The 14,452-nt window shown below is 40.0% G+C and overlaps 1 protein-coding gene across 3 annotated transcripts in view; it reads left to right on the top strand.

Moving 5' to 3' along the window:
* phf21b (PHD finger protein 21B) overlaps positions 1-14,452 on the top strand; it is a 158,665-nt gene that overhangs the window by 114,507 nt on the left and 29,706 nt on the right. The gene's annotated exons all lie outside the window — the stretch shown is intronic.

Genomic DNA, 14,452 nt, shown 5'->3' with positions numbered 1-14,452 from the left:
CCACATCACAAAAGCATATTCTAATGTTAATTGACAATTGCGAATTGCTCTTATTTTAGGTTAATAGCTACAGGAATCAAATAGGGAGTTGATGAGCATCGGTGGGAGTCAATAGCCTGGGATATACTATGGACCCAAAAAGCTGAATGCCTCCTGTGTCATTGTATCTATGATGTAATAGCAGAATATTAGAGTGTTGAGATGGGAATTATATTTTAACTGTATGATGCTAGCTTTATTGATCTGCCTTAAAATAATCAATAGCATGTAGATTAATAGAGTGGCATGGTATCATGCCTTCACAGTTTGAGAATCTATGTGTAAGAAGTAGATGTTGATGTTGCACTTTCCCTCGGCCGAACCACAGTCCTGAGTGAAGTCAAAGTTCAAAGTACATTTATTATCAAAGTACGTATGAAGTATACAACTCTGAGATTTGTCTTCTCTACAGATAGCCACGAAAACCATGAAGCCCATTCAAAGAAAACAAACCCTCATGCGCAAAAAAAATGGCACAAACGACAACAAGAACATCACCCCCCCCCTCCCCTCGGCAGAAGTCAGTATCAGTATTAAATGCCCTTAATAACTAACTGTGCATCCATGGCCTTCTGTGATAGATAATTTCAAAGATTTAGAGTTGTTTGAGTTTAAAAAAAATCTTACTGTCTCAGTTCTGAAGAAACACTTTTACTGCAGTGGCAGCACAGTGGTAAATAGACAGCAAGGAGTTAGCTCTTGAAATCTTGCGCATTTGGTCATGACATTAGATCTAACCTCCTCCAGCTTACCAAATGGCTGTGGACTAAATATATAGATTGGGTGTTCTTTCATATTGAATGTCACCTGGAAGAAGTAAGAGCACAAAGTTCTCAAGTGAGGAAGTTCAGTATTCCTTATTGAGAGTGGCTTCATAGCAGCAATGTTGACTAAGCTGGCGGAATCCTGAAGGACACCACTGCCAAGCTGGATCTACAGCAAGTAGTGGATAAGCCAACATCAAGGATAAACCCACATAACATCATCCAATCAGTTTACCTGTTTGGGATGCATCTGTTCATGACAATTTTGGGTTTGGCAATCTATCCAGTTCAAAAAATGTTTCACCTTTGTTTTCCTCTTGTTTAACCTATCCAATGTTACGCATTCATACTGAGGTAGTATTTATAGCAACAACATTCCTTGGTAAACAGCAAGTATTATTGTCATTGAAAAATTAAACAATAGTCTTGAAGTTTTGGAAATCTGAAATAACAAAGACAGTGAGCAAGTCAGGCATATCTCTGAAGAGAAAAGTTGTTACCATTTCAGGTGAAAAATGATGTTCCATTAGAAAAGCTGATGAGAAATTTCTCTAGCCAGAGGGTAGCGAATCTTTGTAATTCATTGTCACAAATGAATGTACGGGCCAAGTCTTTTTTTAATTTTTCAATTAACAGGTATCTTTAAAACAGAGGTTGCTAGATTCTTGATTAGTATGGGCATCAAAGGTTACGGGGAAAAGGCAGGAGATTTGTTTTCCCTCTCAGACATAATCAAATGGCTGAGCAGACTCGTGGGGCTGAGTGGCCTAATTCTGCTCTTATGTCTTGTTTTATGGTCAATGACCTTTCAGTAATATTTCAAATGCTGTCTGAAATCCTGATTTTCTCAGGCACTTTCAGTTTTTAATTTTGGAAAAGCAGTTAAAAAATAATGATGAAGATACAAGGAATTAGAATCTCTCTGGCCCCCATCATCTTATTTTTACTATGGTTCCATTCCTTCCTACCTACATCTGTGATACATCACAAACTCTTGATCTTTTCAAGGATTTCGGGTTCTCTGGCCCCCATCTTATTTTTACCGTGGATTTCCATTCCCTGCACACCTCCATCCTCCACCAGGAAGGCCTCAAAGCTCTCCGTTTCTTTCTGGACACCAGACCCAACCAGTTCCCACTCTCCTCCGCCTAGTGGAACTTGTCCTCACTCTAATTAATTTCTCCTTTAGCTCCTCTCATTTCCTTCATACAAAAAGGGTAGCCATGGGCACTTGCATGGGTCCTAGCTATGCCTGACTGTTTGTCGACTACGTGGAACAGTCTGTGTTCTAAGCCTGCACTAGTGACCATCCGGCACTTTTCCTACGTTACATTGAATGTGTTGGTCTGCTTCCTGCACCTGTGATGAACTCGATTTCATCCAACTTTCACCCTGCCCTCAAGTTCACCTGGTCTATTTCTGACACTTCCATTTCTCGATCTCACTGTCTCTATTTCTGGAGATAGCTTATCCACCAATGTCTATTATAAACCAATATACTCTCACAGTTACTTGGACTATATCTTGTCCCACCCTGCTATTTGTAAAAACACCACCCCCTTCTGTCAATTCCTCCATCTCTGCTGCATCTGCTCTCAGGATGAGGCTTTTCATTCTAGAATGAAGGAGATAACCCCCTTTTTCAAAGAAAGGGGCTTCCCTTCCTTGACCATCAATGCTGCCCTCAACTGTATCTCTTCCATTTCACACACATCTGCTCTCATCCCATCCTCCCCCCACCCTACCAGGAATAGGGCTCCTTTTGTCCATATCTACCATCCCACCAGCCTCCACGACCAGCACATAATTCTGCAAAACTTCAGCCACCTCCAGCAGGATCCCACCAACAAACACATCTCTCTCTCCCCCCCCCCACCCCCCCACTCCTTAGGGATAACTCCCTACGTGACTCCCTTGTCCATTTATCCCTCCCCACTGATCTCCCTCACTATGATTCAGGGCCCCAAACAGTCCTTCCAGATGAGGTGATACTTCACCTGTGAGTCTGTTGTGGTCATATACTGTGTTTGGTGCTCCCGGTGTCGCCTCCTGTATATCGGTGGGACCCAACGTAGATTGGGAGACCGCTTTGCCGAGAATCTACGGTTCATCTGCCAGAACAAGTGGGATTTCTCAGTGGCCACCCATTTTAATTCCACTTTCCATTTCCATCCCATTCCGATATGTCCATCCATGGCATCCTCCACTGTCGTGATAAAGCACAGATAGGTTGGAGGAACAATACTTATATTGTGTTTGGGTAGCCTCCAACCTGATGACATGAACATTGATTTCTCAAACTTCCAGTAATGCCTCCACCCCCCCATCCCTTCACCATTTCCCATCCCCCTTTCCACCTCTTATGTTATCTCTTTACCCACCCATCATCTCCCCCTGGTGCTCCCCCCACCACCATTTTCCTCCTTTCTTCCATGGCCTTTTGTTTCTTTCACCAATCAACTTCCTAGCTCTTTGCTTCATTCTTCCCCCTCCCAAGTTTCAGCTATTGCTCGGTGTTTCTGTCTCCCATCTTCCCCGCTCTCCCCCCCCACCCCACCTGAAATGTCAACTGTGCTTTTTCCCATAGATGCTGCCTGGCCTGCTGAGTTCCTCCAACATTTTGTACGTGTGGCTCAGATTTCTAGCATCTGCAGATTTTCTCTTGTTTGTGATTAGACTCTCCTTACTGCAAACCGCATTTCCAGAAAAGTTGGGATATTTTCCAAAGTGCAATAAAAACAAAAATCTGTGGTATGTTAATTCACATGAACCTTTATTTCACTGACAAAAGTAGAAAGAAAAGATTTTCAATAGTTTTACTGACCAACTTAATTGTATTTTGTAAATATACACAAATTTAGAATTTGATGGCTACAACACACTCAACAAAAGTTGGGACAGAGTTAAAGTAAGATTGAAAAGTGCACAGAATATTCAAGTAACACCGGTTTGGAAGACTCCACATTAAGCAGGCTAATTGGTAGCAGGTGAGGTATCATGACTGGGTATAAAAGTAGCGTCCATCAAAGGCTCAGTCTTTGCAAGCAAGGATGGGTCATGGCTCACAGCTTTGTGCCAAAATTCGTGAGAGAATTGTTAGTCAGTTCAAAAGGAACATTTCCCAGTACAAGATTGCAGAGAATTTAGGTCTTTCAACATCTACAGTACATAATATTGTGGAAAGATTCAGAGAATTCAGAGACATCTCAGTGCGTAAAGTGCAAGGTTGGAAACCACTGTTGAATGCGTGTGATCTTCAAGCCCTCAGGCGGCACTGCCTAAGAAACTGTCATGCTACTGTGACAATTATAGCCAGCTGGGCTCGGGAGTACTTCGGAAAACCATTGTCAATTAACACAGTCCGTCGCTGCATCCAGAAATGCAACTGGAAACTGTATTACGCAAGGAGGAAGCCATACGTCAACTCTATGCAGAAAAGCCGGTGAGTTCTCTGGGTCCGAGCTTATCTCAGATGGACCAAAAGACTGGAACCGTGTGCTGTGGTCAGATGAGTCCACATTTCAGCTAGTTTTCGGAAAAAACGGGCATCGAGGTCTCTGTGCCAAAGATGAAAACGACCATCCTGATTGTTATCAGCGAAAGGTACAAAAGCCAGCATCTGTGATGGTATGGGGTTGCATCAGTGCCCACGGCATGGGTGAGTTGCATGTATGTGAAGGTACTATTGACTATGAGGCGTATATTAAGATTTTAGAGAGACATATGTTGCCATCAAGGCGAAGTCTCTTCCTGGGATGTCCATGCTTATTTCAGCAGGACATTGCTAGACTACATTCTGCACGGGCTACAACAGCATGGTTTTGTAGACACAGAGTGCATGTGCTTGACTGGCCTGCTGCCAGTCCTGATCTATTTCCTATTGAAAATGTATGGTGCATCATGAAGAGGAGAATCAGACAATGGAGACCACGGACTGTTGAGCAGCTGAAGTCTTATATCAAGCAAGAATGGACAAAATTTCCAATTGCAAATCTACTACAATTAGTATCCTCAGTTCCGAAACGATTAAAAAGTGTTATTAAAAGGAAAGGTGATGTAACACAATGGTAAGCATGCCTCTGTCCCAACTTTTGTTGAGTGTGTTGCAGCCATCAAATTCTAAATTTGTGTATATTTACAAAATACAATTAAGTTGATCAGTAAAACTATTGAAAATCTTTTCTTTGTACTTTTGTCAGTTAAATAAAGTTTCACGTGAATTAACATATCACAGATTTTTGTTTTTATTGCATTTTGGAAAATATCCCAGCTTTTCTGGAAATGGGGTTTGTAATTTAGCATAAAGCAAGCTCATTCAATTCATTGACCCATGCCAATATTTATGCTGTATAAACACCTTCATTATTTTTTTCAACTAATCCTGATTTGTTTAATTTTTGTGTCTCTTCTTTCCTTTTGTTTGCCTAACTTTTTTAAAGCTCCTAAGCTGTTCATGTCACTAAAACACCTGTCTGCTACTTCAGTCACCTTTTTGAAATAATTTTAGTTAGTTTACTAAGGTTTGTCTTGTATTGGCAGTTTGCCATCTTTGAAGAATATCACCAAGCTATAATAGTTTTTAAGATTGGCAGCTCGTCTGGTCTTTTTCTGGTGCTTGTCTGTCAGTAATTACCTGATTTTAAAAATGCATTTTCAAAATACATTATGTTTGAATTAATGCCATTAAATTTACCATTTGTTAACCAGATAGTTTCCCCTAAATTTTAACTTCCCATTCATTGAGATATTTTCAGTGAAGCAAACAATTTATTTCCATGCAGCATCTCTCTATATTCCCTCTTCATTGGTTCAGATATCCCATATAATTCCTACAATGTAAGTGGGCAGCAGGAAAACAAGCTGACCTGTTTCTATTGCTAGCTGGTATGTCCAATACTTTGCAGTGGGTTGTGACTGGGAAAGTGCTCTTGGCACAAAATATCTTTTTTTTTAGCTGAGCATGTTGTGCTTCTCATCCCTTTATTGACGTGTTTAAATATTTTGGCCAGGATGAAAATTAATATGAGCCTAACGATAAATTTATACAAATTCAGAAAGGCATGTTGCAGGCTTTGAGGGTTTCCAACTTACACCACATTTCATCTCTTTTTGAGTTTGAGGTTATTCACTATGAGTTGCTGTTATGACATTCTGATAACACTTTCTTGGTTAGATTAGTTTATGGAAAAAACAACAAAAATGTAATATAAACAAGAGTCTCCTAGTGATTCCTAGTGAATTTTCTACCATTCATTAAGATCATGGCGGACATTTTACCTCAACATCATTTCCAACCTGTAATTCCATATACTCTTGCTTCCTCAATAACCACAAACCTATTAATCTCAGTCTTGAATGTAGTGAGTGACTGAATTTCCACAGCCTTCCGAAGATTCTCTACTTTCTGGTTGATGAGGTTTCTTCTCATTTCAGTCCCAGACAGCCAGACTAATTTTTTTTGGGTTGTAACTCCTGATTCTGGCAACTCTAGTATTAAGAAACATATTAGATGTTACGGGCACCTATCCCCTCCAAGCCATACTTTAATAAGATTACCACTTACTCTTTGAAGCTTGGGAGATAGGCACAGAATACTCAATCACTCCAAAGGGATCAAATTCACCAACTTCAAAATGAATCAGGAAAATCTTTGTAAGATTCCCTTTATAAAAGTATATGGGAGACCAGAACTGCTCACAATATTCCACATGTAGTCTTGCTGGGGCCGTTTTGTATTTGTTTGTCTTCTGAATTCATCTACGTACATTTTTTTTTTGTATACTTGCATACAGGTGTTCCCCCCTTTACAAAGGTAGAACGTTCCTATGAAACCTTTCTTAAGCCGAAATGATGTAATGAAGAACCATTAATTTGCATGAGAAAAATCTTCATAAAAGTGAAAATCCTCTTTGTAATGTGAAGACGGGTTACTAATGTAGGTCTTTTGTAAAAGTGAAGTGGTGTAAAGCGGGGGACACCTGTATTCATATTCTAGTTTCACCTTTCACTATTTAAACAAAATAGCATGTTATTTTATTTTTAATAAAGTGAATGACATCCCATATTATGTTTCTTTTGTACATCATAACCAACCCAATAGGTCTGTGCAAGAGCTTCTTGCAGAGAAATCCTATCAGTTCTATTTCCCCCTCTCACTTCACTGAAACCCTACAAATTATTCTCTGTCACATCATAACATGTCCTTGTCCACTACTTTAGCCTGTCTCTATTCCTGTCAGTCCATAATGCTACCCAACTTTGTATCATCAGTAAACTTAAATATAATTTACATAGCCCATCATACACACCATGAACACTGCCACACCTTTAAGCACCCCATTCATCACAGCCGTCAATCCATAATAACCCATTTATTTCTACTGTTTTCTGCGTTATCCAATCATCAGTCCATGATACTATTTTATTCCTAGTCTTGTGCTCTTATTATTTTTAATAATATCTTAACCTGCAGAATTGAAGCCCTTTAGAATTCTAAATATACATCTACTATTTGTGACAATTCAAAAGAATATAACAGCTTTGTAAATTAAGATTTTTTTTCATAAATCCATGTTACCTTTGCACCTTGTCATTAATCACCAAGTGCCCTGTTACTAATGAATGAATTCTAGCCTTTTCTCAACCACTGATAGCAGGTTGTAAGGTCTCTAGTTTTTAATATACCTTCCATTCTTTGGTAACTAGGACTTTTGAATTTTGACTGATGACAAGTTGTATATCCATTTTGTCCATACCCACCACCTTCAAAAACTTGGTATATAGATCATTAGATCTTCAGGATTAAGCAGGTTTCAGTCGCACTAATTACTCTATGACTGTACTTATTTTAAAATTAGTGCTAGTTTATTTCAGCTCCTCATTTCAAACGCCTTGAAGCTCTTTGTGCCTTCTATAATGATGGACTTTGAATATTTGTATAATTTCACTATCCTTTCCATGATTCCCAATATAATTTGTCCCATACAATTTATAAGGGCCAACATTAAATTTTCCTGTTCTCTTATTTGTTCTTTGTTTTATCATGCAACTTTTGTTTCCTTTTCTGTATCAATCTCTAAGTTTTCTCTTGAATTCTAAAATCTTTCAAACCCCAGCTTGCTGATCATTTTGGTGGTAAGGAAAAGGAAAGAGAAAAAGGGGAGAAAGAAAGCTGGGATAACATTCAGTTTCATTACTGTACTATAGCTATTAATTGATAATTTATCCTAACAGTTTAAATATGTTAAACACAAAAGTACACTGCAGATGCTGTGGTCAAAGCAACAAGTACAACATGTTGGAGGAACGCAGCAGGTCGGGCAGCATCCGTGGAAACGAGCAGTCAACATTTTGGGCCGAGACCCTTTGTCAGGACTGAAGAGGGAGAGGGCAAGGGACCCTGTAAAGAAGGTGGGGAGAGGGTGGGAAGGAAAAGGCTGGTAGGTGCCAGTTGAGAGACCAGTAAGAGGAAAGATCAAGAGGTGGGGGAGGGGATAGGCAGGAAAGGTGAAGAAGAAATGTAAGGGGAAAGCACTATGGGTAGTAGAAGAAGGCAGAATCATGAGAGAGGTGATAGGCAGCTGGAGGAGGAAGCAGAGTGAAACTGGGATGAGGGAAGAGAGAGGGAGGGCATTATCAGAAGTTGGAGAATTCAGAGTTCATGACAAGGGCGGAAGACTACCCAGACAGTATATGAGGTGTTGCTAAACCTCCCTACACCTACACCTCCTCTCTTACCACCATTCAGGGCCCAAAGCATTCGTTCCAGGTGAGGCAACACTTGACTTGTGAATCTGTTGGGGTCACCTATTGCATCCTGTGCTCCCGATGTGGCCTCCTCTACATCGTCGAGACCCAGCGCAGATTGGGGGATCACTTTGTCGAGCACCTCTGCTCCGTCCGCCGCAACAGACAACCCACTTCAACACATTCCCATTCAGATATGACCATACATGGCCTCCTCTATTGCAGTGATGAGGCCAAACTCAGATTGGAGGAGCAACACCTCATATACTGTCTGGGTAGTCTCCAGCCCCTTGGCATGAATATTGAATTCTCCAACTTCCGGTAATTCCCTCCCTCTCCCTTCCTCCATCCCAGTTTCACTCTGCCTCCTCGTCCAGCTCCCTATCACCTCTCTCATGATTCTGCCGCCTTCTACTACACATAGTGCTTTCCCCTTACATCCCTTCTTCATCTTTCCTGCTTATCCCCTCCCCCACCCCTTGATCTTTCCTCTTATTGATCTCTCAACTGGCACCTATCGGCCTTCTCCTTCCCACCCTCTCCCCACCTTCTTTATAGGGCCCCTGCCCTCTCCCTCTTCAGTCCTGACGAAAGGTGTCGGGCCAAAACGTTGACCTCTCATTTCCACAGATGCTACCTGACCTCCCGAGTTCCTCCAGCATGTTATACATGTTAGTTTAAATATGTTACAAGGTAGGCATGCCCATTTGTGTTTTCTGAATTCTGTAATTTGGGCAAAGACAAGCCGTTATAGGTTAACCTGTGTGTTATTTTATATTTGTTCTTATATTTATAATTTGATGCATATTTTCAGAGGATTTCCCAATTTTTATTTTTACCCATATGTGGTGATGTCTTTTAAATTTTAGTTGTGGGTCACTTTTGAACTTTCCCATGTGCCTATTGATTCTTCCCCAGTTCAATGGCAACTCTCAATGTCCTGGCTTAAACCATTCATTTGAATTTTGGGTGGTATATTTTACAAAGAATCACAGGCTACATCACGATAGGAGCCCTTTTACGCCAAGTACGTATTCTATCCATGAAAAATCCAATCCTTTCTACTTCTTGAAAATGTTTTTAAATTTCAGGTGCTCACTTTCCTTTGAATTTGATTGAATCTTCCTTCACCATCTTACTTTTCCTGATAATGAATTCCAGTTCCTACCCACTAGCGGCATAATAGTAGTATGTAAGATATTGGCATGACATGGGTGATTAGTCCTTCCAGTGTTCACTTGTTGCACATTCCATCCAATGTTTTCATGACAACAGAGAATGTTCAGACTGTATATTGACATTTGGCATCAGTTGTGTTTATCCGCCCTATTTGTATGGTATTTTGATGCAATATTAACAAAAAAGTACCTGTGAAAAGTTGTTAGGTAACCAACATGTGCTGATTTAATAAAAGTCAAAGCAGAATTTTTAAGAGAAAACTTACCTAGTTTTTGACACATTTCTATATTGATTTTTTTTCATCTACTTTGATAAACATTTAAATCAGTGAGTTAGGGAAATTTAATTGATTGAAAGTGGTGTGTCACCAGGCAATAATCTAGTTGCATGTTATCTTCTAATATCAAGTAAACAAGTTTCAACTTCTTTCTTCTGTCTTTCCTGGCCTACGAAGTCATTAATAGGTTAGTAGATTAATTGGTCATTGTAAATTGTCCTGTGATTAGGCTAGTATTAAATAAGTGGGTTGCTGGGTGGTGTGGTATGTTGGGCCAGAAGGGCCTGTTCGGCACTGTATCTCTATTATTTATTTTGTTTTGATTTAATCTGTGGTATCCTGTACCATAGATCTGATTTTTTTTGATTTGGTTGTTCAAGGTGGCTTCAATCACTGATCGTAGAAAATAATGGCAGTTGAGTATTTTGAAAATGATGAGAGATTACAAAGTGTTGATGTTCAAACCGAGCTGATGTGTCCCTGAAAGCCGACATGCAGGTACAATAGGAAGGCAAATGGCCTTTAGTGTTGGCCTTTATTGCTGGAGGATCTGAGCACAAGAAAAGTTACTACAGTTCTATAAGGATATGACAGGACCCAATTTACAAAGAATGTATATTTGTGGTAGAGGAACTGCAGCAAAGATTCACCAGAAGAAATTTGGCCCTATTTTGCACTTTGCTTCTAAATGGATTAGTCCATATTTTGAAAATGTGAGCCCTCCAACCCCCTCCCCTCCTGTTCGGGATTTCTAAGCCAGAGGAAGCATCATTCCCACATTTGCCCAGTCATAGTGAAAATATCAGGTATATGCACAAGGGTGGAAGTGGTATCAGAAAAAGAGAGAGATATTGGAAATGAGACAGTGGAAAAGATGATGTTTTGGGCTAAGGCCCTTTCATCAGGACTGGAAAAGAAGGGGGAATGTAACCAGAGTAAAAAGTGAGAGTGAGGAGTACAAGCAGGCAGGAAGTAATTGAGCCCAGGTTATATGGGATAGGTAGGTAGCTAGGGGTGGGGGCTAAAAGGAAACTATGTGTTGCTTGGAAGAGGCAAAGGCCTAAAGAAGGAATCTGATGAGGAAGGACAGTAGACTATGGAATAAAGGGAAGGAAGTGGGTAATCAGAGGTGAGAGGGGGAAAAGATGAGGTACAAGGGTCACCATAATAAGGGAAAACAGAGGGGAGTGGTAACTGGAAATTGGAGACTAATTGTAATTTGGAGATTACCAAGACAAATGTTTCTCCAACTTGTATCTGGCTTGATGGTGGCAGTAGAAGTGGCCATAGATAACATGTCAATGTGGGAATGGGAAGTGGAATTGAAATGGGTGACCACTGGAAGTTCCTGGCTGTTGAGGCAGATGGAGCAGGTTGCTCAATCTATGTCAGGTCTCACCAATTGTAGAGGAGCCTGCACTGGAAGCACTGCTTGCGATAATTAACACTGATGGACTCTCAAATGAAATACTGCCTCATTTGGAAGAACTGTTTAGAGCCCTGAATGGTGGTAAGGGAGGAGGTGTGGGGGCAGGTATAGCGTTGTTACAGGGATAAGTTCAGGGAGGGAGATCAGTGGGGATGAACAAAGGGGTTATGGAGAAAGTGATCCTTGTGGGAAAGTCTGGGGGTGGGGTGGAAGATGTGATTGTTGGTGAGCTCCTATTGGGGATGGTGGAAGTTGCAGAAAATAATGTGTTGGATGTGGAGACTTGTGGGGTGGTAGGAGAGGATGAAGGGAACCTTATCCCTATTATGTCAGGTGGTGGGGATAGGGTGATATGGGTGATGGCACATTGATAATAGTGGAAGGAAAGCCTTGTTCTCTTAAAAACGTTGACATCTCAGATGTCCTGAAATGGAAAGCCTCTTCCTGAGGATAGATGTAATACAGTCAGAGGAACTGAGAGGAGGGAACAGCATTCTTGCAAATGTCATTATGAAAGGAAGTTCTCGTCAAGATAATAGTGGGTGTTAAAGGGTTTGTAAAAGATGTTGGAAGATAATCTGTCTCTGATGATGTCTCCCTTGGCCACTTCCACCTATCATCTCCTAACTTCTCAGATCATTTCCTTTCATCCCCCATCACCTGAGCTCACTTAATTTCTGCCAGCTTGTCCTCCTCTCCCTCCCCATACTTTTTTATTCCAGCTTCTGCCTCCTTCCTTCCAAACCTAATGAAGGGCCTCAACCAAAAACATCAACTGTTCATTTTCCTTCTTTAGATGCTGCCTGACCTCCAGCATTTTGTGTATTGCGACAGACACACTAGACCTATATGTTCTAGATGTTAAACTCTTCGAGAGTCTAGAAGAGTTTAAAAAATGTACAAAATTAATTGTGGAATTTATACATGTTCCATTCCAACCAAGATGCTCATCGAATCTAGTATTATTTGCCAGTATTTGGCCCATGATCTTCTAAGCCAGGGGTGGGCAACCTTAAACACAAATGATTTTCTAGCATGCGTTATTCATTAATTTGAGGCAAATTAGATGCATTTAAATGGATAACTCCCATATTTCAAGATTTTTATGGCATTTATCTGGCCCACTGTCCCTTCATTAATATGTGAACCGGCCCACAGAGGCAAAAAGTTTGCCGACCCTGTTCTAAGCCTTTCCAATCCACATACTTGTCCAGCTATCTTAAATGTTGTTATTGTACCTGCCTCAACCTCTTCCTCTGGCAGCTGATTCCACTTGGACACTACCTTGTGTGTATTTAAAAAGAATGCCCATCAAATTCCTCTTAAATCTTTCCCCTCTCACAAAAAAATATATGCTCTGTAAGTCTGAGCTGGAAGAAATGGAGATGAAGTTTTCTCAGGCTTGAGAGTATAGAGCTAGAAGACATATTCTCAAAATAATGAATAGATCATTTGGTACTGAAATGAGAAGAAATTTCTTCAGTCAGTGAATGATGAATCTTTGGAATTTTCATTGATTGGAGCTATAACTGAAATTGGAATATTTTTAGTTCTAGATAAATCAAGGGACAGGAAATGATGCTCCTGTTGAATAGTGAAAAAGGCTTAAAGAAGACCCAATTGTGCGGTTGTAATCCCATTTCTTATGCTTTTTTTCTGTTACTTAGTCTGATCTCTAATTCCATACTACTGATCTGGTTTATATTCTTTAAACCAGCTCTTTCTAATATGTTTTACCTCTTTCCTTGACACGCAAGCCAATGAGGAACTTTGTTGGAAGGTATGTTCTCTCCATTCTGTGGTTTTTCTCTATTTGAATCTCTTGATGTTCAAATCCAAGAGATATTTATTATGTCCAATGTATGAAGTACAGGACTAATCCTTTCAACTTATCTAAAGGTGGCTGCATTTTTATTAAGAAAAATTGTTGCTTTTAACACTTATGACAGTGATGCGATCTGTTTGGGGCAATGTCCTAGTGAGATTGCAGCTACATAAATGGAGCAGTAAGTTATTAGAGAACCATATAATTTTTGAAGAGCATATTTTGAAGTGTGAGTATGAAGATGTAAAACTTGCAGTGGTGTATTATAATTGACAGCATTGAGTTCCAGCAATATTTAGTTTAATAATTTTGAAGAAGCTGTGTAGGCTTTTTAATCTGGGAATTGTCATGGAACCTCATCCAACTGCATCAATGCTGATCATTTTGCTTATCCAACTAACTGGCTTGTCTGCATTAGATTATTCTGTGCCTTTCTAAAAGTTACTTAAATTTAATGGTTGTAGCCTATCTCCTCTACCAGTTAATTTTGGATATCAATCACTCTGTTTTATTATAAAGAAAACTTCGCCCCTCAAATCTCTTTAAAATCTCCTTTGTCTCACCTCATATCTATGTTCTCTTGTTTTTGATACCTCTACTCATTCAAAAAAGATTCTGACTATTCATCCTATTTAAGTCTCCTATAATCTTGAGTAATCTCTATCTAGTCATGTCTAATCCGCCTTCACTCTAGAGAAAACAAGCCTAGCCGATCAAATCTCTTCTTATTGTTAGGTAACCTCCAATCCAGACAATAATGCAATAAATTTCCTCAGCACTGTCTCTAGTACAATTACATCCTTTCTATAGTGTGGCAATCCAAACTGCACATAATACTGTTAAGTACACTTTTGACTCTTGAAAGATTGCTACTCCCTTCAACCAGTTCCTCTTTATCTACCTCATCTGTTCTGACAATGAGGATTTTCCAGAAAAATTACCTACCAACTATTGTTCCTGTCTAGTGAAGTTGCAATTTCCAGTCCCAACTCTATTCCCAGGTTCTTCTCCCAGGTGAGGCATCGCGAACCTATGGCACACATGCCCAATCTAAAACACAAAGAAATTTGTTGGTATGCACCATGCAGTGCTGCCACTCAGTTCTTTAAACCCCACCCATAAAAGGTACACATAGTAACTTGCTGCTAAATAAAACAGAAAATGATGTTTTACAACTAGAGAGCAGTGAGATA

This window comes from Hypanus sabinus, chromosome 8 (genome assembly GCF_030144855.1).
Source record: "Hypanus sabinus isolate sHypSab1 chromosome 8, sHypSab1.hap1, whole genome shotgun sequence".
In the NCBI taxonomy this organism is placed as follows: Eukaryota; Metazoa; Chordata; class Chondrichthyes; order Myliobatiformes; family Dasyatidae; genus Hypanus; species Hypanus sabinus.
Note: the sequence above shows the minus strand (reverse complement) of the source record. Positions and strands in the feature narration are given on the sequence as shown.